The sequence below is a fragment of the Euphorbia lathyris genome, chromosome 10 (assembly GCF_963576675.1).
Source record: "Euphorbia lathyris chromosome 10, ddEupLath1.1, whole genome shotgun sequence".
Taxonomy (NCBI): domain Eukaryota; kingdom Viridiplantae; phylum Streptophyta; class Magnoliopsida; order Malpighiales; family Euphorbiaceae; genus Euphorbia; species Euphorbia lathyris.
Window position 1 is genome coordinate 75,598,826 of NC_088919.1, and position 21,883 is coordinate 75,620,708.

General features: G+C 37.0%; 1 long non-coding RNA gene and 1 pseudogene across 1 annotated transcript; both read left to right on the plus strand.

The window, feature by feature from the left end:
* The first annotated feature begins 2,177 nt into the window (after positions 1-2,177).
* LOC136208223 (DNA (cytosine-5)-methyltransferase DRM2-like) lies at positions 2,178-2,835 on the plus strand (annotated as a pseudogene).
* A 12,370-nt stretch (positions 2,836-15,205) lies between these two features.
* On the plus strand, positions 15,206-17,864 carry LOC136208597 (uncharacterized). The gene is made up of 3 exons (XR_010677208.1): positions 15,206-15,524; positions 15,635-15,704; positions 17,642-17,864. It is a non-coding gene; the product is annotated as an uncharacterized lncRNA (long non-coding RNA).
* Positions 17,865-21,883: the final 4,019 nt, after the last annotated feature.

Below are 21,883 nucleotides of genomic sequence, written 5' to 3' on the forward strand. Positions count from 1 at the left end.
CTTAGAATGTTTAGAATAAAACTAAGTCAGTAGCTCAGCCCTGACGGGGGAGTTCACTTAATCAAAAAGGTCAACTATCATGGGGGAGCTCAACGCTGAGTTCCTTGCTGATTAGTTTTGCCAACATCAAAATGGGGGAGTTTGTTGAAACACATTTCCACAGGATTTTGATTTGACAAAATTAATTAAGTGAAATTAAATATTCTACAACACACTAAGTTTAAATGCTTTGATTTATTGTTACTAATGTGTTTGTTCAATGTTGAGTTTATAATTTATTATAAGACATAAAGATCATAAGGCTCAAGCCCTATATGGAAGTCAAGGCCCAAGTCAAACAAGCCCAAGATCACTCAGCCCGTGTATTTCAAAACGCTGCCGTTGAAGTGATGAAACGCATGCTGAGCAAAGAAGGATCCAGAAGATCCACATAGACAACTTCGGCTAGAAGCTGCTGAGCTGTTTCGACAAAACGTACAAGACAGCCGCTGACCATAAGACAGCTTCCAGACAAAGTATTTCCTCTTTTAGTAAAGATCAGAAGACGCAGCAAGCTGTCTGGTTGACGTTACCTAAAATGGAGGAACATACTATCACACTGACCGAAGAACAGAAGATGGTGGAATATGATTGGCCAAGAGAACTGCTGACAGACTGAGTGAAAACGACCTGTAGCCGTTTCCCTCCAACGGTTATTTCGAAATTCGAAATAACCAGAAGCTCTCACAGCTCTCTATAAATAGAGCATTCAGAATCCACATTCAATAGAGAACTTTGAGCTAAAGCCGTTACGCTGACCAAACGTGTATAAAAGTTCTCCATCAAAAGCAAAGCAAATTCTTACACTACAAGCTTATTCATTTGTGTAAAAGTCTAGAGTGATTGATCCTCAATCATCTAAGGTGTTCTAGCAATTGTTGTTTAGGACAAATCTTAATCATTTCTAGGAATAGAAAGGAGAAGCTAAGTACTCGGTTTTAGTACTTAGTGAATTAGAATAAAAGTGAGTAGAGGTATAGAGGAAGGTACTCTTGTTATACTGAGCTTCTGACTTGTAAAGGGTTTTCGAGTCTCTACCTTTAAAGAGCTCAGTAGTGAATTGGAAATCTCGGAACGTGTTCCGGGGACAAGACGTAGGCTTAGAAGAAGCCGAACCTGGATAACTCCGCTGAGTGAAGTATTTCTAACCCTTAACTCCTTAATATATTGCTTGCTTAAAACAAACTAAAACTGACCAAGTAAAAGAGGTCAAGCTGAGTTGTGCGCTACCAACGAGTTAGTTCAGGAATAGACTCTAAGTGCTATTTCCTGACCTAAGCAACGAAGCTGACCTAGTCACTAGTTGACTAAGCCAGTGTCTTGCCGATTGCTAAGTGCCGCTGTTACATAATCTTTTCTCAAAGGAAAGAAATCTGCCCTAATCATTTTAAAAAGGTAAAATAGTTCCTAACCCCCCATTGGAACTATATTTGCAACCTTACAAGGGACCAACAGAACCCTCGACCGTTTGGTCCTAGAGGCTCTGATACCATGTCAAGGAACCAATTGAACTAAAAGCTCGAGCTCCCCAATCATATATCTTATATTAATCTCTGACATCCCCTATCCCTTACTGCACCACTAATATCTTTTGAATCAACAAATTATGACCTCACTTATAAGAAACCTGACATTGTTTGTCAAACTATTCTAAGAGCCAGTGCCACATTCTCATAATAAAAATACTGTGGCCCTATCGCCACTTCTAAAAGTGAACCCGTATGATAGTTGAATCAGTTGGTAGTACGGATGCGATCATCAGATTTGGGAGTCGTACCATCTCATCATCTCTATGTACTAGCTTCAGTCTCTTCTTCTCCTTAGAGGGTTTGATCCTTGGCTGTCAAATTCAATAAAAAAATCACACGCTACGTTGCATAGATATATGTTATTTCTAAAACATAACCTTAATAAAATAGCCTTCAAATTATCGGTCAGCTCTACGATTGAGGGTAGAAGAAAAAGTTGAAGCTAGTACATAGAGATGATGAGATGAAAGGCTCGCACAGATGATTGTATTCGGACTACCAACTGATTCAGCTATCGTGAACCATAGAACACTTTTAGAAGTGGCAATCAGGCTACCGTATTTTTATTATGAGAATGTGGCACTTACTCTTAAAGGAGTTTGACAAACAATGTCAAGTTTCTTATATGAAGTGAAGATATAATTTGTTGATTCAAAACATATTAGTGTTGCAACAAAGAAAAAGGGATACATTCACAATCTTCAAATTCATAACAGGTTTCCCATTGTTCCAATGCCTCCACTAACTATAAATGGTGGCTTTCATGGGACATAAGTACCTGAAAACAGTTACAAGAGCGCGAAATTGATGGAGAAGATTTATCAAGTTGTTGAGGCTTATGGTGTCAAGAAGTTTGTTATTGATCAGTGCAGGAAATACAATCTGGTATATATTGGGAGGAACAAAGTTAACCACAAAAGGGTAGGTGGGATTAGTCGAACAGATAGATATAAATCGCTTAGTAACTTATTCCCAGTAAGATCTACGCATTTGCAAAGAAGTTTTTATAGTTTAAAAGTTTACAAATACGATCTATAGGTTTCATTTACCACTAATATAGCTCTTGTTCTCCAACCTAACATATGGTTTTAAAATTGAAAACTTATTTCAGATTAATACAGTTACGTACCATTTATCTGTATTGAAAGACTTATTCCCAAGAGGGATAAATATGGTGTCTCTATTCTCACCGATAGGAGGGGCACACGTTTCTCTTCACCGACGGAGTAGTAGACTGAAGAATGTGGTAAAGAAAAAAATGGAGTAAAAGTTGGAGTTCATTTATTTTCATTTCTAAAGGTCTAAATTGAAAAGAGTAAGAGAATGAAATAGATCTAGTAAGATCCAAATGCAATTCCTGTCCTAATTAGCCTATGCAACTAAATTGAAAAGAGAAAGAGAATGAAATAGATTAGAAAACGGAATAGGTTACCAGCTGAAGAAGAAAAATGCAGATACAAATGAAGAGGATATCAAATCGTAAAGAACCGCAGTAATAGCAGGCAAAGATTTGAGAGGGAAGGACAAGAAGAGAGAAGGTCTTCAAATTTAGTAATGTTATTAAACTCGGACCGGACCGGACCGGCCGGTTGAACCAATTGAACCAAAAACCGGTAAGAATTCCGATCTGAGTTACACTGGTGCAACAAACCGGATAGAACCGGAGTCAGATCAAAAACCAGTTCCGACCAGTAACTGGAATGACTCTGGTTTGATGAAAAAAAGTTCATGAGCAGATGCTCACAATACTGTGTGCGTGTGCGTATGAGAAGCTCCCATCACACATCCTAATGTTTTAGTGAATGTTAAACCTATATATAGAGCACTTCCCTTAGATTAGGTTGGTTATCTTCCGATGTGGGAACCTGCTTTTCTCAAATTTTCATTATAACTTGCATCCCTTTTTTCTGTATTTCGTTAGTTTTTTTTATAGCTGTCATAGACTTTTTTTCAGTTCTTAACTTTTCTTTTTTTACATAGTTCTTTTTTTTCCATTTCTTAACGTTTTCTTATACATTAAGTCGTTCACTTTGAGTATCAATTCTAATTCATCATTTGTCCGTTTTGAGTTTATAATATATTTTTAAAAAGACCTTATGACATAGAATACGTTGATATATTTCAATTTATTCTAAACTTAATTTATTCGTTATATATTTCAGACTCAAATTAACAAAAAAAAATAATAAACTAAAAGTTGTTTATAATTTATTTTGGATATATATAATGTATAAAAATAATTTTAAATTAATTACATATATATTATTTATTTATTTATTACGTCATCCGGTTCGACCAATCCGAGCTATCCGGTCCGACCAAGTGACCCGTGACCCAGTTACCAATCCGGTTTGATGTGCGGTCCAGTTCTAATAACATTAAAATTTAGACGTAACTTTTCATAATTCTTAAATTGACCCAAAAATAAGTCCCCATTGGAAACAAGGGGGCAGTTAAAGTCTTTTGCAGCATTGAAAAAGATGTCCCTAATTTGATGTTTGGTTTTGGTCATCATGTTACAAATTACACTTGTAATCTCTTCTTATTATTGTTATTTTTAATATTCTTAAAGAAATTATATTGATAGCATGTCATTTCTGATAGGGTTTCTTTGTTTTCAAGGAAGTACTATCCAGACAGATATTCAGTTCTATTAGAGAAGAAGTAAGCAGATGAAGAAGGAAAAAGAACAATTTGTTGCTTAAAAGAAGCGGGTTCGAGAGACACGATAAAGTCTATCCTTGCTAACCACATATTGTGTATTACAAAAAGAGAGCGAAAGGAAACTCCTAATTCTTTAGAGCATCAAGTTGTTCATTTTCCTTCTTCATCTTCTTACTTCTTGTGTGGTAGAACCTTGCCTGCTAGTCTCCTTTTATAATACACAGTATGTGGTTTGGCCAAGACATGCTTCATCGGTGTCTCTATACCCCAATCCTTCCGAGCATCAAGTTGTTCTTTTTAATTTGGTTTCAGGACAACCTGAGGCACCTAATTGTTTTTGTATGGTAACATTAAGCTCCTCTTGACAAAACAAAAGCTTAATATTCACGACTTTCTCTAAAAGTGAATTTCAAGTAAAACCTCACTTTGTTTCACTATTATTAGAATCTTATGATTCACGATTCAAGTCTATTGGGAGAATCTAAATTATCATCTAATCTTACTATTCACAATTGGAATGGTATGATTCATGTCGATTCAGCTCTATTTTGAGTAGGATCTATACCGCGAGGAATCTATCTCATCACAAATTAGTGGAAAAAGAACCAATAACAAATTTAAAGAATAAGAAATAAGATTAATAAAATTAATTAACAAATCAAAACATATGAACATGATTTTTCAATTTCAATACACAATTCCATCCCATCCCATTTAGAAAACGTCTTCACTTTGTAGAACTAAACTATGGATTAGTTTACCACTGCTACACTAAAAGAGAACTAGAATTAAAATAAAGAAAATAATTTCTAAGCACCAATGAAATTGAAAGGTAAAGTGAATGCGAATAAGCTAGAAACGATGTAAAAATTGTGTCTGGAGCTAACTAGGAAAGGTCCCTATAGTCCTTAACATTACTGCCTTATCTTGCCATATTTTGATTTGGAATTGAGTAAGGAAGGTTTTGGAGTCTTTTTTTTTTGGAAGATTTATATCTCCATAACCTTCAAGGATGCTTCATTTTCTTGCCATATTTGATTTAGAATTTAGTAAGGAAGGTTTTGAAGTTTTTAGGCAGATTTGATTTTTTCTTCTAATTTTGGAATTGCACTCAGCTCATTAAGCAATCTCTAGGTAGATTTCTTCAATTTCTTCGCTTGAAGTCCGATAACACCTGAAATTACTCTAAACTCCAATTAAGACGAGAATAAGGTAAAATACATTGAAAACTATGGAGAAAACGCTCATAAAAGACTAAAAAAATAGCATAAAACCATGACGTAAAATATTATATAAAATGATGATAACAACCACCACTACAAAAAAAAATCTATTAAGACACTTCTTTAGCGACGCATTTTGATATGTGTATGCGTACTTTTAAATTTAGCCACACTTTTGTATTTATGTCGGCTTTTACTGTCACTTAACGATGCTTTTTTTTTATTTATATGATGAAATTTTGAAAAAATTAACCACGTTTTTATAAAAAAAAATCGCATTTATTTAAAGTTAAAGACGGGTTAGAAATTGCGTCGTGAAAAAGTATCCCAATATTTTTTTCATTTGAATATTTTTTATTTTTTATCCCCATATCTAATAATTTGACAATACTTTTTAATTTGTATCATCTTTGATAATTTTCTCCGTCTATAAATCCTTCACAGAGAAACCCAAAGGATCAAATTCCACAGAAACTTGGTTATCAACAATAAATTGACGGACAAAAATAAGGTTCTTAATGAGCTTTGGAGCATGAAAAACATTATTTGATTTGAGGGGATGATGTTTGGTATCTAAGATTGCATTACCAGAACCACAAATAGGGACACAATGACCATTACCGACAATAATATTACCATTGAGGCTCGAATTAAAATAAGAGGTGAGTGACCTTTGTGAGCTGTCATGTGAGATGTGGCTCCTATATCCATGTGCCATTGATCAGAAGGTGGTGTGATTGACATGGTGTGCATGGCTGCTGCAATGTCAGTAGGAGCATATGATGGATTTACCATATTGAGGTGTGCCTGATGTAAATTGGGGCGTGATCCAAGGATGCCGGCTTGTGGCGGCTGTCGACCAGATGGGTGCTGATTGGACCAGGGGCTCGACGGACAAAGTGGAGTAGCCCGCGACTGTTGCGGCACCCAAGGATGGGAATAGGCCCACGACGGGCTGTAGGGATGACGATAGGTGGACCGCTGGCCGCAACAGCCTCCGTGTCTGCCGCCGCGGTGGAAGTTGTGCGCATGCTGGAAGGCAGGTCGTGCGGGTGGGAAATGGTTCTACTGTTGGATGGAGTCAGTGGCAGCCACCGTTAGGGCAACAGAATCTGAAGAAGTCGTATTCTTATGAGCACGGGCGGTTTCCTCAAGTATCAGCATATATCAGGCTTTCTGAAAGGAGGGAAGAGGATCCCCATGTCTGATCTGAGTGCCAACGGTATCATATGTTGGAAAAAATTGAATAAAATTATATATTAATTTATATACCAACAAATACCTCATTTCATGAACAGTTGTGTCTGTTATGTACATTCGTATTCGTACATGAACAGTCGTGTCTGTCCGTGTACAGTCGTGTTCGTTCGTGAAAAGACACGTCCTTTCAAGTTCTAGTTATATAGAATGGATTGTCAAATTCATATATTGTTGGAGAAAATATTCTCTAGAATTCTTCTTGCTCTTTGTCTGTTCACATTGTTCTTGTTTTTCTACTTTGGTGATAACTAGGCTACACACGGTTTGAGTTCGCTTGCGTAATCTGTTGTATCCTGGGAGACGATCGTCAATAGCGACTGCATCTTTCTTAAGGAAACTGCAAATACAGGCCTGAGATTTGTCTAACTCCTTCCTTTTAGGATAGAGATAGAGGTCTTCTTAAGTCGATGCTTGAAGGACTTGAGGTTTAAATACCTCACCCTAATAAAAAATAATATCAAAATTTATTATAAAAAAGAAAATAGAAATAATAAAAAAGAAATAATAAAAATCAGGGGATAATTTGCACCATTTTTTCAGCAACCTGTCTAGCAATTTTGACAATGAAAACGGATCCTGAAACAGTGAAATATCAGACAGCCATTATTTTTCTCAGAAAGTTCGGGATGTTAGCTTTCCAAAATGTCATAAACAGAGCAAAACGGTGCTGTAACGAAGCAGGTAGAATTTTTCAAAAATCACTCGTGCTGAAAAACGAGTTTGAACTTTTCTACAGCTTTCTAGAACGTGTTTCATGACCTCGATAAGGACCATTTACAGGTTATTTGTTGCTCAAAAGTCTATAAATGGAGCTCAATGTCTGAAACGCTCCAAATTCGTCCATAATTACCCAGACAATGCAACAGCCTCTGAGACGAGTTTCCGAAGTTCCAAGCCTCATTATCTTTGTGTCAAGCAATTACGTATTAAGGTTGAAAACTGTGATATTTCAAAAATATCACCAACAGAGGTAAGAAAGGAAATAGAAGGATAAGTGGCATATTGGTAATTAAACCCACATGGAAAAACAGTAAAAATCAGAGTGGTAAAACAGTAATATCAGAAATGGCAGCAAAACAAAAAGTGGTCGGAATGTTGTTTGAAGCAAGCCTCACGGTGTCTGGCCTCTTCAGATGGGCGTGTGGCTCAAAGGCTCCAGCCCACATGTCGACTGTTAACTTCGAAATCCAACAGGAGGTTTGCTCACCAGCCCACACGGCGTGTGGGCCGCAATTTCTGCAGTTCTTCCCTTTATCACATGGACCCATGTCCGAGATGCCCTCGTCAAAAGAGCCATGGGATAAACTAGATTAATTTATACTAATAGACATCAATCAAGATGAAATCATGATTTGAGTGATTTTTTAATGCTCATATATCCATATCAATTAAGAAAATATATATTTCAATATCCATCAAGACATGAATCTTCTGGATGAAGAATACATATGCCGGATGCAATTGTTGTTAACAAAACAGTGTGTAGTAATTAACATTTAAAAGTTTGGAACCAACTCAAAGAGTTTGAACCAACACTAAACTTCTATTGAACTTCAGGAAATTTATACACAATAACTTCTCCTGAATTCAAATAATTAAATAAAACATTATCTGCTAATAAATTAACTAACGCATATTTCCAACAAACTCCTCATTGTCTTAGTATTTACAAATACCCAACTTGTTTCAAAATTTGTTTTGATGATGTACTTCCCATCAGCATTCTAGAATTGGAACACCCAACTTGTTTCAAAGTTTGTTTTGATGATGTACTTCCCATCACCATTCTAGAATTGGAGCACTTCTCTCCAAATGCTTCATATTGGTGCACTTCTAGAATTGGAGCACTTCTCTCCGAATGCTTCATATTGGTGCACATCTCACCAATTTCAAAACAATGTTTCTTCTTCTTCGGCAACATGTGTCAACTTGACACTTTCTTCAGACTTGGTTCTACAATTCTTTTGAATATGCCCAAACCTTTTGCACTTGTGACACTGAGGCTTCCCTTTATGCCAGCAATCAAGGAAATTTGACTAATATCTCTAGAATCTTTCAGAGATGAAATTTTTGCCTCAAATCTTTCGGGCAAACTTACAAGCACCTTATCTACGATCCGGCTATCGGGTAGATCTTCTCCCATCAATCGGATTTTATTTATCACTGTCATTAGTTTATCAGAAAACTCTTGTAGAGTCTCCTTTTCTTCCATTCTCAAAATCTCGAAATCTCTTTTGAGATTTAACAATTGCATTCTTCTTGTTCTATCATTGTCATGAGACCCTTCAAAGTATCCCAAGCTTGCTAATTCTGACCATCTAAAGCTGGTGTAGCGACCTGATTAAAAGATACTGCATCTGCTTCCATTCTCACAGATCCCTCAAGATAATTTGCTCTGATACCAATTTGTAGTAATTAACATTTAAGAGTTTGGAACCAACTCAAAGAGTTTGGAACCAACACTAAAGGCATATTTCCAACACAGTGTTTCTATTAGGTTTTCATTTCTTTTATTTTAATTTCTGATTAACTAGAAAAAATAACAATATGACTAATCATATCAGAGTTACTGGTATAATTAGATATCCATTTGTTCTCCCTCATTTTTTTTACTCCAACAGTTGCTATAAAAGTGTATGGTTAATATTAATAAATTGTTATTTGAATGTCTACTGTTTGGAAAGCCCTCAGGAACCTCAATATAATGGAGGAATAATTGCAAACCCGCCAACAAGGTTGTTATCAAACTTGCATAACTTTCAAGTCTTTAATGCTAGTGGACGCCTAGAAATTGAGAGCACTGTTACAACGAAGAAAAACATGTATATCTTGTTGTTGAAAGATTACAAACAGTTAAAATAGAGTACTTGTCGTTACTTTTCATTACTTTGCTTCTAAAGATGTTAAGAAAGTCTAGAAAAACCATTTTCTACCAAAGCTGCCTCTTCTAATGCCATTTGGAAATCGCTCAATTTGCATTTGTATAATTGAGTCTGCTTCTCAAATGCTTCATGATTCCCAGTGAAGGATACTGTCAACAACTATATTTCAAGAAGTTGTCAGAACACAAAATATAGATATGTTCCACTTGCTTGATACTTTCTTAGAAATAAATCTACCCTTTATAAACAATTCAATCAATCAGAGAACTTAACAACACAATGAAGCAAATGATAAAACCAATTGTTCCGAAATAAAAACTAAATCGTTTTTACTTTAAATAAAGCAAATGTAACAAGTAGGTGGGACAAGTTAACATAAACAAGACATTAGTAATTATAAATCTGAATTTACTTGCAACCTCTTATCATTCTCAACATCAAGAAGGATTGTTTTTTCCGGCTACATTCTACAATCAATGATAGACTATTCTTCACAAGTATTGATACTTTGCAGCTTCATAGAATTTAACAACAAAATTAGTAGCCTTCCCATGGATAAGAGTATGGTCTACCACAGCCAGCAAGTTCAAAGAACCATTATGCACTGAAGAATGGGCATCATCCTGTAATCTCCAATGATTGGCCAATAAGAGCAGTTCAGGCGGCAAAGTTGAGAAACTCCAAAGCATGTGGTGAACCTTAAAGGACTCTGCAGTTTTGCAATTTTGTTTTTGTTTAAATAGAATTGTGATGGATGAAATTAATTTAAATACCAATTGACACCTTCCTTCATGAACAGAACAGTAGTATTCCTTTGTGAACAGTCATATCCGTTCCTGAATAGTGTTGTTCGTTCGTGAACGGACACCACAAAAACCATAAAACACGACAACACAATAATATTTAGAAAAAACCACAAAACCCTAACCTTTAAGAACCGAAAAACCTTTCTATAATTATCCATTCTTTCTAAAACAGTACAAGAGTTTCAGTGATTGAATATGGCACAGTTTTCTACGGATTTAATCACTGAAATTCTTTAATGTTTGCCTATTAAGTCAGTTCTGCAATTTTGAATTCATATCTCTCTAAGTCTTCTGAGAACATCAATCGTGGCAAGGTGATTTTACAACTTACATCATTGAAGAACGAGCCAAGAAGATTTCATGTAATTGATATGAATGGTGGTGGGGAACAAGAGATTCTACTCGAAAAACCAAACTTAGATATATGGACAAACATCTATGGCAACTGTAATGGTTTGCTTCTTATATATGGAGGTTGTTGCAAGATTGCTTTATGGAATCCATCCACTCGGAAGTACATGAATCTTCCAGAATGCCCTTCGGAAGCCATAAGAAATTACAGAATATTTGGATTGGGTTTGGGTTATGATAACTCTATTAATGATTACAAGGTTGTGCTTATATTATCTACATTGACTGAAACTCATGTTTGGATTTTTTGGGATGAGAATGAAGACTTGGACAAGGATTGAAGATTTTCCAGATTGTGTAGGATTATACTCTGAGTTTGGATACTTTGCTGATGATAGCCTGCACTGGTTAGGCACAGGTGAACGTGATATTTTGGCATTTGATGTGAAAAAAGAGAAGTTCCCGTTATTGCCTCAGCCTTTTTACCCAACTGAACCAGTTTTGACTGATTTGCATGTTTTAGAAGGGTGTCTTTGCTCCAGCTTTTCCTCTCCTTTTGATCGTCAGGCTGATTTATACATCAGAAAGAAGAAGAATAATGAATTTGATCAGTTTACTTGGGAAAGATTGTGCGATGTTAAAGAACCCATATGTCCTTCCCCACATTGTCGTGGAAAAGTCAAAATTTTAGGATATTTAAAGAGTATGAATAAGATTCTTCTCAGTTATGGTATGAACAAATTGGTCTACTACAATATTGAAGACAAAAGCTTTGGAAATGTTGAAATAGACATTTCTAATTTGTCCTTGTCATTTTGTTTTCCTGTTCTTTGTACTGAAAGTCTTGTATGGGTGTAGTTAATTTGTTCAAATACATATCTTTTCATGTTCTTTACATCATGAATTCAACGGCAATTATCTATGTATATATATGTTTCTGCCTAAAATTGCACCATTTATTTACTTCAGTATTCTAATAGTAATAATAACAATACTAACTGCTCTACTACTTATGGTTTGGTTTTGTATGATCCCAATTTGAATTTTCCAATTCTGTCTTGAAAGTCTTCCCTTTTAGTAGAAGTAACATCAAGTTAATGTTATGCTTATTGTGAAGCCTTAAAGTTCCCTTCTATAATGTTCAAGTCAGATATAATAAAACTTATGTAAATAAGATATAATAAAACTTATGTAAATAACTCTAAGTTGTCTTTTTAAGAATATATAGATAAGGATACCCTATAAATACGTTTTCAACCCTATAATCAAGGTATATATATATACCTACATTCACTACAAAAAAAGGGTTTGTTGTGGCGAAAAGTTTCGTCAGAACATATATATATTTTTGTCACAATATACATATGGTGACTAAATATTTTGTCACAAATTTCGTTGCAATAAGCTCGTCTTAATAAGTTTATTGTGAAAAAATTTATAGTTTATCTATATTCTTAAGATTATGTTGTGACGAAATTTCACTAGTCACATTTGCATTATATATATGTAGTGACTAAATATTTTGTCAACACATGTATTATATTTGGTTGCTACTAATTTATGTTGGTCACAAAATATTAGCTAGTTTGACAAACATTTGATACTTATTTAGACAAATAATATTCGTTACAATTAATTTATTATTATATTATGATGAATAATATTTATTGTAATTAATTTAATATGAAATAATATTTTGACAAATAGGTTTGCCACAATATTTAATTTATTGCGACTAAAGCATTGATATAAAATTTGCATAATCCAATATTACATAATCCAACATTACATGAATCACAATAGAAATATAAATCATTCCAAGAAAAAAAACAAACTAAACTACTAATACACGAACAAATGAAATTGAGTTGGACAAACATTATCTTATATAGCTATTTCTCAAATTAATAATTAAAATCAATGATCATCTTCTCCAACATTTGCATTTGAAAAGCTTCCTTATCAAGGGTCTGCATTAGAAAAAAATGTCATAATTTAAATCAACTAGCTATCATGGCTTTCAACTTTGATTAAAACCAACTAGTTAATTCAATCCCAAATTCCATAATGCTTAGGAAGTTACAAATTTTAAGTCTATACACAATAGCTAAAATTTTGAGCCAAACATAGAAGCTCCAATACCATCAACATCACCCAAATTCTAAATTATGAAATGAATAGACATATCACCTTGCAAGATAGCCCACTAGAGTGTAATCTTGGGGTCATTGTAGACGTCCAATCACTAAAAAAAATTCTTGATATTGTGACTAATTCTTTTGTGATAAAAATATTTTTGTCACAATAAAATATTTGTCACAATAGTCACACTAAATACAGAAGGTTGTGTTGAAATACTTATTCTGACTAAATTTTGTCACGAAAGGTATATATATTGAGACAATGTCAGTTTGTCACTATTCTTCGTAGCAATATATATGACGAGAAATTTTAGCATAAAATTTCATACATATGGAGACCAAAATTTTGTCTAAAAAATGAATACTTTTGTGACCAATGTTTTTGTCAAAATAAAATACTTGCAAAGGTTTTAATTTGTTATATTAGTGGATATGGTAACAAATGTTTTATTTTATCTTTATGTCTAAATATTATAATTTTGTGGGACATTTTGTCATACAAATTTTTGGATCCAAAATATTATGGTAATTGTAAATTTCTTTTGAGCTCCGAAATGAAGGCTAGCTCACTGTACATCGCGTATATTAAAGAAACAAATTTTAGAGGTAAATTAAACTATATTCATTATAGTCAAAGTTATTTACAAATCATCAGTATTTTTCAATAATTTCTTTTTAAAGTTATTTACGTTTAAAAAAGATACCAATTTAGGTATTAGTAACGGAATAAGACACGTCATTGATATTATTCCGTTAAGTTCTGTCAATTGTACGTGGAGGTAGAAATCAGAACTTACCGGAGTAATAGGAATGACGTGTACAATCCGTTCTCGAGGCCTAGATTGATATCATTTTTTAAACGTTAAACCTATATTGGTACTATTTTGTACGTGAGGCCTAAATTGATACTTTCTCAAACACCTATTTTGGTAGCTTATCTCATTTTTTAAACTCATCAATAGAAAAATAAAAAAAAATAAAAAACTAAACATTTAGAGCAGGATGAATTTTTTTTATCTTTTCATTTTTTATTTCTCCCCCCTTTTCTATTGGGACTGCGACCTAAATCAAAGCCCTTAATCTACTCGTTCCTTTCCACTTGATCATCTCTGGCCGTCTCTCCTAGCGGTGTTGTTGGCTTGCTGTCGCCGCTACTTTCTCCTCCATCCCTCTCGATCTCTGCTTTAAAAACCTCTTCCTCAAATCTGACATTCGAAACGAATGGAACCCGGTGGCGTCAGTGGGGCCTCTACCAAGATCAACATCTCTTGTGGTTCTTCCTCGCAGGAAATATTTTCGTACCATCTCATCATCTCCATGTACTAGCTTCAGTTTCTTCTTCTCCTTAGAGTGTCTGATCCTTGGCTGTCAAAATTCAACAAAAAAAGCACATGCTATGTTGCATAGATATATGTTATTTCTAAAACATAACCTTAATAAAATAGCATTCAAATTATCTGTCAGCTCTACGGCAGTAATAGCAGGTAGGGATTTGAGAGGGAACGACAAGATGAGAGATGGTCGGCCAAATGAGAAAGAGGAACCCTCCAAATTTCGACTTAACTTTTTTTTTTTGATGAAATTTAGACTTAACTTTTCATAATTCTTAAATTGACCCAAAATTAAGTCTCCATTGGAAACAAGGGGGCAGTTAAAGTCGTTTGCAGCATTGAAAAAGACGTCCCAAAATTGATGTTTGGTTTTGATCATGATGTTACAAATTACACTTGTAGTCTCTGCTTATTATTTTTTTTTTAATATTTTTAAAGAAATTATAGTGATAGCATGTCATTTCTTATAGAGTTTCTTTGTTTTCAAGGAAGTACTATCCAGACAGATATTCAGTTCTACTGGAGAAGAAGTAAGCAGATGAAGAAGGAAAATGAACAATTTGTTGCTTAAAAGAAGTGGGTTCGAGAAACACTGATAAAGTCTATCCTTGGTAACCACATATTGTGTATTACAAAAAGAGAGCGAAAGGAAACTCAGCACTACAAGAAAAAGAGGTTATAATGACCAAAATTTAATGACAGGTAGAAAAACACTCATTAAAAGTATACTTTTAATACATTTAATGAGTATACATTATATAATTTATTTTTAGTGAGTAGGTTTTCATTTTTTCTGACTTTGACCAAAAATTCCGGCCATTAATTCAATATTCTAAAAAACCACTCCTTAAATTTAAAGAAAAACAAAAAGAAAACACTCATTAAATCTTCTTTTGGTTTAGGCGCCGTATATCAATAATTGAGGCAAAAAGTTCCCTCCAAGAATTTTAGGTTTCCGCCCAAAAATCAATACCAAAATCTGATTTTGGCTTTCCCTCAAAAAATCATTCAGAAATCTGAGAAGAAGTTAGGGTTTCCATTGACCTGTTCATTCTGACTTTAATTTTCACTCAAACCTCATTCCATAATCACTCTAGTCCAGAAGAAATTGAAACTGAAACCTAGGAATCTTTAAGCCGTCGAACGCGTGGAATCGCACCGTCAAAGGTACCTCCTATCTCTTCTTCTTTTCTCCAAAGGGATCAAATTTGGACAATAATCACTCTAGCCAAGAAGAAATTGAAACTGAAACCTAGGAATCCTTAAGCCCTCGAACGCCTGGAATCGGACCGTCAAAGGTTTCTCCTATCTCTTCTTCTTTTCTTCAAAAGGACCAAATTTGGACAAAAATCGTCCCCATCTAGGTTTTGGTTTTTATTTAAACTAATACATACTCTTTTTCTGGAAGATGGTTGAATTCTTCTTCAAATCCCCAAAACCGCTCGAAAGAGCTTTTGGTTGGAGACTGCAGCTAAATGGTGAGCTTTCCTTTATGCATTTGATGATATATTCACATTCTTATGTTTTACATAGAAATTGTAATATGCCTAGTTGTACAAATTAAACAATAATAACATATGGTTTAGTTTTACCTTTGCTGTATGTTCAAATCATATTTCTGTTCTCATCAAGGGTTTCAACATTGCTCAATTTCTTCAAGTGAAACATATTTGCTAGATTTGGTTCAATGCATAACAGAGCATTGTCACTTCGATTCCTTAGTACTTCAGGTGTTTTAAAATTTCTTTTACTGCTTCTTCAAATTTGCTTATTCCTGTATAGTGAAGAACGTTTCATCTTCTTACATCAGTGATTTGACAACATTCTGCATCCTTCATGATCCTGCATCCTTCTTTCTTTGACTAATTGTTTCCACCTGAGACCTACCCAGAAAAAGACCATCTAAACAAAAATCTCATCCCCAAATCATCGTTCACCTTGTGATTGCTCGACTTGTCTACTGGTTTTCTTTCTCTGAAATCATGTCTCCAACCTCAAAGTAGCCACCAATAACTTCAACTCCAACTAATTTGGTCTTTGAAGGAGTTGGGGAGGAATCCAATCTTGTCTACAGGATCGTTGGGTAATAGTTGATTGGTCTCTTAAGGTTAATTGAACTAATTAGGTAATAGTTGATTTATTTTTAGATCTGAATTTCTGTACTCTTTGTTTATTGAAGTTCTGTGCTATTTATTTATTGAAGTTTATTGAAATTTTTGTCATTTTAAGGTAATAACTTGAAATGCTGAAGATATCTCTTTTATGTAAGTACCCAATCATTTAGGTTAATCAGTTCTCATGTATTTGTTAACTGCATTTCTTATAACATTAATTATATATGTTGATTGGAACTGATTTGGGGTTCTTTGATGCTTTTAACACTATTTACTTTGTAAATTTTAATCAATGTTTGGTAATTCTTCTCAATTCAAGAGTGAGAACTCGTGAAAAGAAAAAAAATTGGGATAAGTACCAAAATAGACCTATAGCTTTTGGGGAAGTATCAATTTAGACTCCACGTACAAAATAGCACCAATATAGGCTTAACGTTTGAAAAATCGTACCAATTTAGGCCTCAATAACGGAACGAGACACACGTCATTGATATTCCTTCGTTAAGTTCAATGGCGTGTCTCGTTCCGTTATTGAGATCTAAATTGGTACCTTTTTTCAAACCTTAAGCCTATATTGGTGTTATTTTGTACGTGGAGCCTAAATTGATACTTTCCCAAAAAACTATAGACCTATTCTGGTACCTTATCTCAAAAAAATTAGAACATCCAAAGTTAGCACATGTCAGGTGGGTTAAGATACTAAAACTGGTTTGACAAGTATGAGCCATGACTTGGGAGCTTCTTACCAAGCTTGTCCTACTTTAGGAAGTGCCATTGGACAAGTCCGATTGTAATGTGTGAATGGGATTTGACACTCCAATTCTTTCCTGCATTTTTGTTGATGTTTCAATTAATTGAAAATCACTCCGTTTGATTGCTTGTATTAATTGAAATGGCATAATCATTTCCTATTACAGGCATGATATTCGTGACATCAGAGGCAGCAGTAGAAATTCCTTCAAGTCCCTTGTATGCTTGAATTTAATGGATGCTTCCATTGTCAACATTTGTTTGATTTGTATGTATTCCAGTGCATTTTCATTTGTTCATTACAATAACTAACCTTCTGCACAAATTAATGTCCATGTTAGCCTAAGTTTTCTCTAGTTTTGTTTAGCAACTTCAATCATTTCACTGCCTAAGTTCTTATACTTTCTCTAGTTTCTAGATGTGTTCCTTGTTGCTGTCAAACCAAAGTCACCAGCTAAACATCTGCGGGATGGATTTGAATTCGATGATGATGAACTGGTATAGTTGAATAAATAATCTGCTGTTTGTTTTAAATGTGTTATATGATGCAGACATCCGAACTGGCCACACTGATTGCGCGGACTCTAGCGGGTCTTCAAGAATCAAGCTCACAGAGGATGCACCTGGAAGGGCGGATCCCCAAGACATGCGAGCAAGGCGGATCTAGGAGTACGCCAGAAGGCGTATCCACATATGAGCATGGGCGGATCGCCAAGATTACTTCCTCAGGAAGTCGACCAACAGACAGTCTGACATTCCGTACCTGCACCTCTGTACCTGTTGTCTGGACGCATTACCTATCTTACCCTCTTATTATTAACTGTATTGTAACCCTAGTAGGGGTAGTCCCTGTCCTTTGCTTATCTTTTAGAGGTTGTATTTAAACCCTCATTTTGTAAGGATATGGCAACTTTTATCAATCAAATATCATTTCTCTTTGAGAATTAAGGTTTATACCTTGTTATCGGGATTCACTCCTTCAAGTTAAGCTTGAGAAGAACATCTTTGTTGGGTTACGACTAAAACCTTCATTTCTCGCTTTCAATCCGTATCAGTTGGTATCAGAGCCAATCGTTTCCTGACCCGAAACTTCTTTTGGCAATGGTTCAACCCCGACAACCGCAAGATTCCATGGAAACCAGTGACCGGAGGTATGAGGAGCTAAGGGAGCACCTCGCAGAACAGATTCAGGCCAGCCATGAGCGGTAGAGACAGACCGATCAAAAGTTCCTGGAGTTAACCACCTCCCTGGAAAACTTCAAACTGGAGGTTTGGTCCTTAATCCAATCCGCAGCAGGAGGATCAACTCAGAGAAAGGAAGGAGCCCTTGAACAACCACGTCCACAAATGGGTCCTAGGGATCCTGAGGTAAGAAGGCCTGACTTTGTCCTTGTGCATAACGCTGATAGCGATAGTGATGATTTTGAGGATATTGGGGATAATGGTGCCTTTAGAAATATGAGGGGTGTTGGCCCGAATGATAACAGACGTGTGTGTATGGTTAGGGCAGAACCAGATCTAGGAAACTTTGACAGGGATGATGCCTTTAAGTTAAAAATAGACTTACCGTCTTTTAGTGGTGAACTGGATATAGAGGGGTTCTTAGATTGGTTATCGGAAGTTGAGAGCTTCTTTGAATATGCTGGGATTCCTGATGAGAGGAAAGTAAGGCTGGTGGCGTATCGCCTGAAGGGTGGCGCATCAGTTTGGTGGGATCAGATGAGGGAAGAAAGAAGAAGAGGGGGCAGAGATCCGATTAGATCTTGGCTACGAATGAAGGCGATGTTGAGGGAGCGGTTCTTACCGCCGGACTATGAGCAGTATATCTACAGCTCCTACAGAGGATGCTCTCAAGGTGCCCGAAGTGTCCATGAGTATACCTCAGAATTCTTAAGGCTATCGGCTAGGGCTAACTTGTCTGAACCTGAAAGCCAAAAGACCTCTAGGTACCTAGAAGGGTTGAGATACAACATCCAGGATCGTATTGGCACACAGATGGTGGTTCGAGTGCAAGATGCCAGGAATTTGGCCCTGAAGGCTGAATCTCAACTAAGCGGGCGAACCCGGAGATCCGCCGCTACTGAGTATACGCCTGGAGGAAGAGATAACGTGAAGTCTTATGCCAAAGGCAAGCAAGTGGCGAGTGCCAGTGGAGTCAGGGTTAACAGTGTGGGAAGAGGATCTGTTGGAGATACTAGGCCATACAAGGAGGTACCTACACCACCTAAGAGCAACAATCCATATGCGAGGCCCGCGCCTTTTAAATGTTTCAGGTGCAATGAACCAGGCCATAGATCCAACGAGTGTCCTAGGAGGAAGAGTGCTAACATGGTGGAAAGATGTGAAGAAGACTATGAAGAAGGGGATGAAGTATATTGTGAACCCTTGGGAGAGGATGATGATGAGGCGGATGAAGGGAGATACGCCATTCATGTGGTTAGACGCTTATTAGTCTCCAGCCGACTAGAGGGCGATCAGAGGCATCAACTATTCCGGACTCGTTGCCTTGTGAATAAAGGGCGATGCAACGTATTCATTGATAGTGGTACTCAGGAGAACATTGTGAGTAGCAGCGCCGTTCGGAAGTTTGGATTGCTGGCGGGGGCACATCCTGATCCCTACAGGGTGGGATGGATCAAGAACGTTGGCGAGTTGAGGGTGACCCAGAGATGCAAGGTACCGATTGAGATTGGTAACTATCATGATGAAGTCTGTTGTGATGTGGTCGATATGGACGCATGCCACCTATTGTTGGGCCGACCCTGGCAGTTTGATAACAACGCCACCCACGCCGGAAGAGGGAACACTTACAGATTTGTGAAGAATGGGGTGAAGTTTGTCCTTACACCAATGGTGAGAGAGCCAAAGGCCGATGAGAAGTCTACCTTGGTAGTCTGTCCTACACACAAATCGTTTGTCAGCGAATGTGGAGAAAGCCAAATGGTATACGCGGTAATGGTTAAGGCGAATCACGAATCCGCCCAAAGGGACGAAAGGGAAATGCCGAGTGAAGTGACCCGCCTACTTGGCGAGTATCAAGATCTGTTTCCGGAAGAGCTACCCAGTGGGTTACCACCTTTGAGGGACATCGAACATCATATGGATCTTGTGCCTGGGGCTAGCTTACCAAGCCTCCCACACTATCGAATGAGTCCGAAGGAGAACGACATCATGAGACAGAAAGTGGAGGAACTCATCGAGATGGGATACGTTAGGGAGAGTATGTGTCCTTGCGCCGTTCCAGCTTTACTTACGCCGAAGAAGGATGGGTCTTGGCGGATGTGTGTTGATAGTAGGGCCATCAACAAGATCACCATCAAGTACAAGTTTCCCATTCCAAGGTTGGATGATATGCTGGACCAGCTTGGCGGATCTAAAGTCTTCTCCAAGATTGATCTCAGGAGCGGTTATCACCAGATACGTATTCGAGCTGGGGATGAATGGAAGACTACTTTCAAGACTAGGGATGGATTGTATGAGTGGTTAGTGATGCCATTTGGGATGACCAATGCCCCTAGTACTTTTATGATGCTAATGAATCAGGTGCTTCGCCCGGTGATTGGGAAGTTCGTAGTTGTGTATTTTGATGATATTTTGATTCATAGCCAGACCTTGGCGGATCATGAGAAGCACTTGCAGACAGTATTTGATCTGTTAAGGAAACACCAGCTATTCGCCAACACCAAGAAGTGTGACTTTGTCATGGAAAGTTTGGTTTTCCTTGGATTCGTGGTTAGTGGCGACGGTGTCCAAGTGGATGGAGAGAAGGTGAGAGCCATCCGAGAATGGCCGACTCCGAGGAATGTGGGGGACATCAGGAGTTTTCATGGGCTAGCAACATTTTATCGAAGATTCATTAAGAACTTCAGTTCCATAGTGGCCCCATTGACAAAATGTTTGAAGAAAGGAAAGGGGTTCGAGTGGGCGGACGCCCAAGAAGAGAGCTTCGCCTTGATCAAGGAAAAACTGAGCACAGTGCCAATGCTGGCGTATCCTGATTTTGATAAACTGTTTGAAGTTGAGTGTGATGCCAGTGGAATTGGGATTGGTGGTGTTTTGATGCAAGAGAAAAGGCCCATTGCGTACTTCAGTGAGAAGCTATGTGACGCACGGTAAAAGTGGGCAACGTATGATCAAAAATTTTATGCCATAGTGAGGGCATTGAAAGTATGGGAGCATTACTTAGTGGGGAAAGAATTCATTCTCTACACTGACCATCAGGCCCTCAAGTATCTAGGAAGTCAGAAGCAACTTCGAAGCTCCATGCATGCCCGATGGTCCGCCTTCATAGATAAGTTCCCCTATAAGCTTATCCATAAGGCGGGAAAATAAAACGTAGTGGCGGACGCCTTGAGTCGGAGGGTTGAACTAATAAAAACCGTCAATCTGGAGACCGACTGCTTCGAACATATCAGAGGAGAGTACCTGGCGGATCCCGACTTCGGTAGCATTTGGGAGAAATGTAAAACCCAGCATGGAGATGGAGCGTATCACATCACGGATGAGTATCTAATGAGGGGTAACCAACTTTGTTTACCTTGCACTTCCATCCGCGAAAAAGTTAGCCGCGATCTGCATGGCGGATCCCTGGGGGGACATTTTGGGCGAAACAAGACCTATGAAGCAGTAAGTTCCCGTTATTTCTGGCCCAAGATGAGGAGAGATGTGGCGTACCTATTAGAACGATGCTATATCTGCCAGACCGCCAAGGGACACCCCACTAATGCTGGTTTGCAACTACCACTACCTGTACCAAAAACTATATGGGAGGATCTGTCCATGGATTTTGTCCT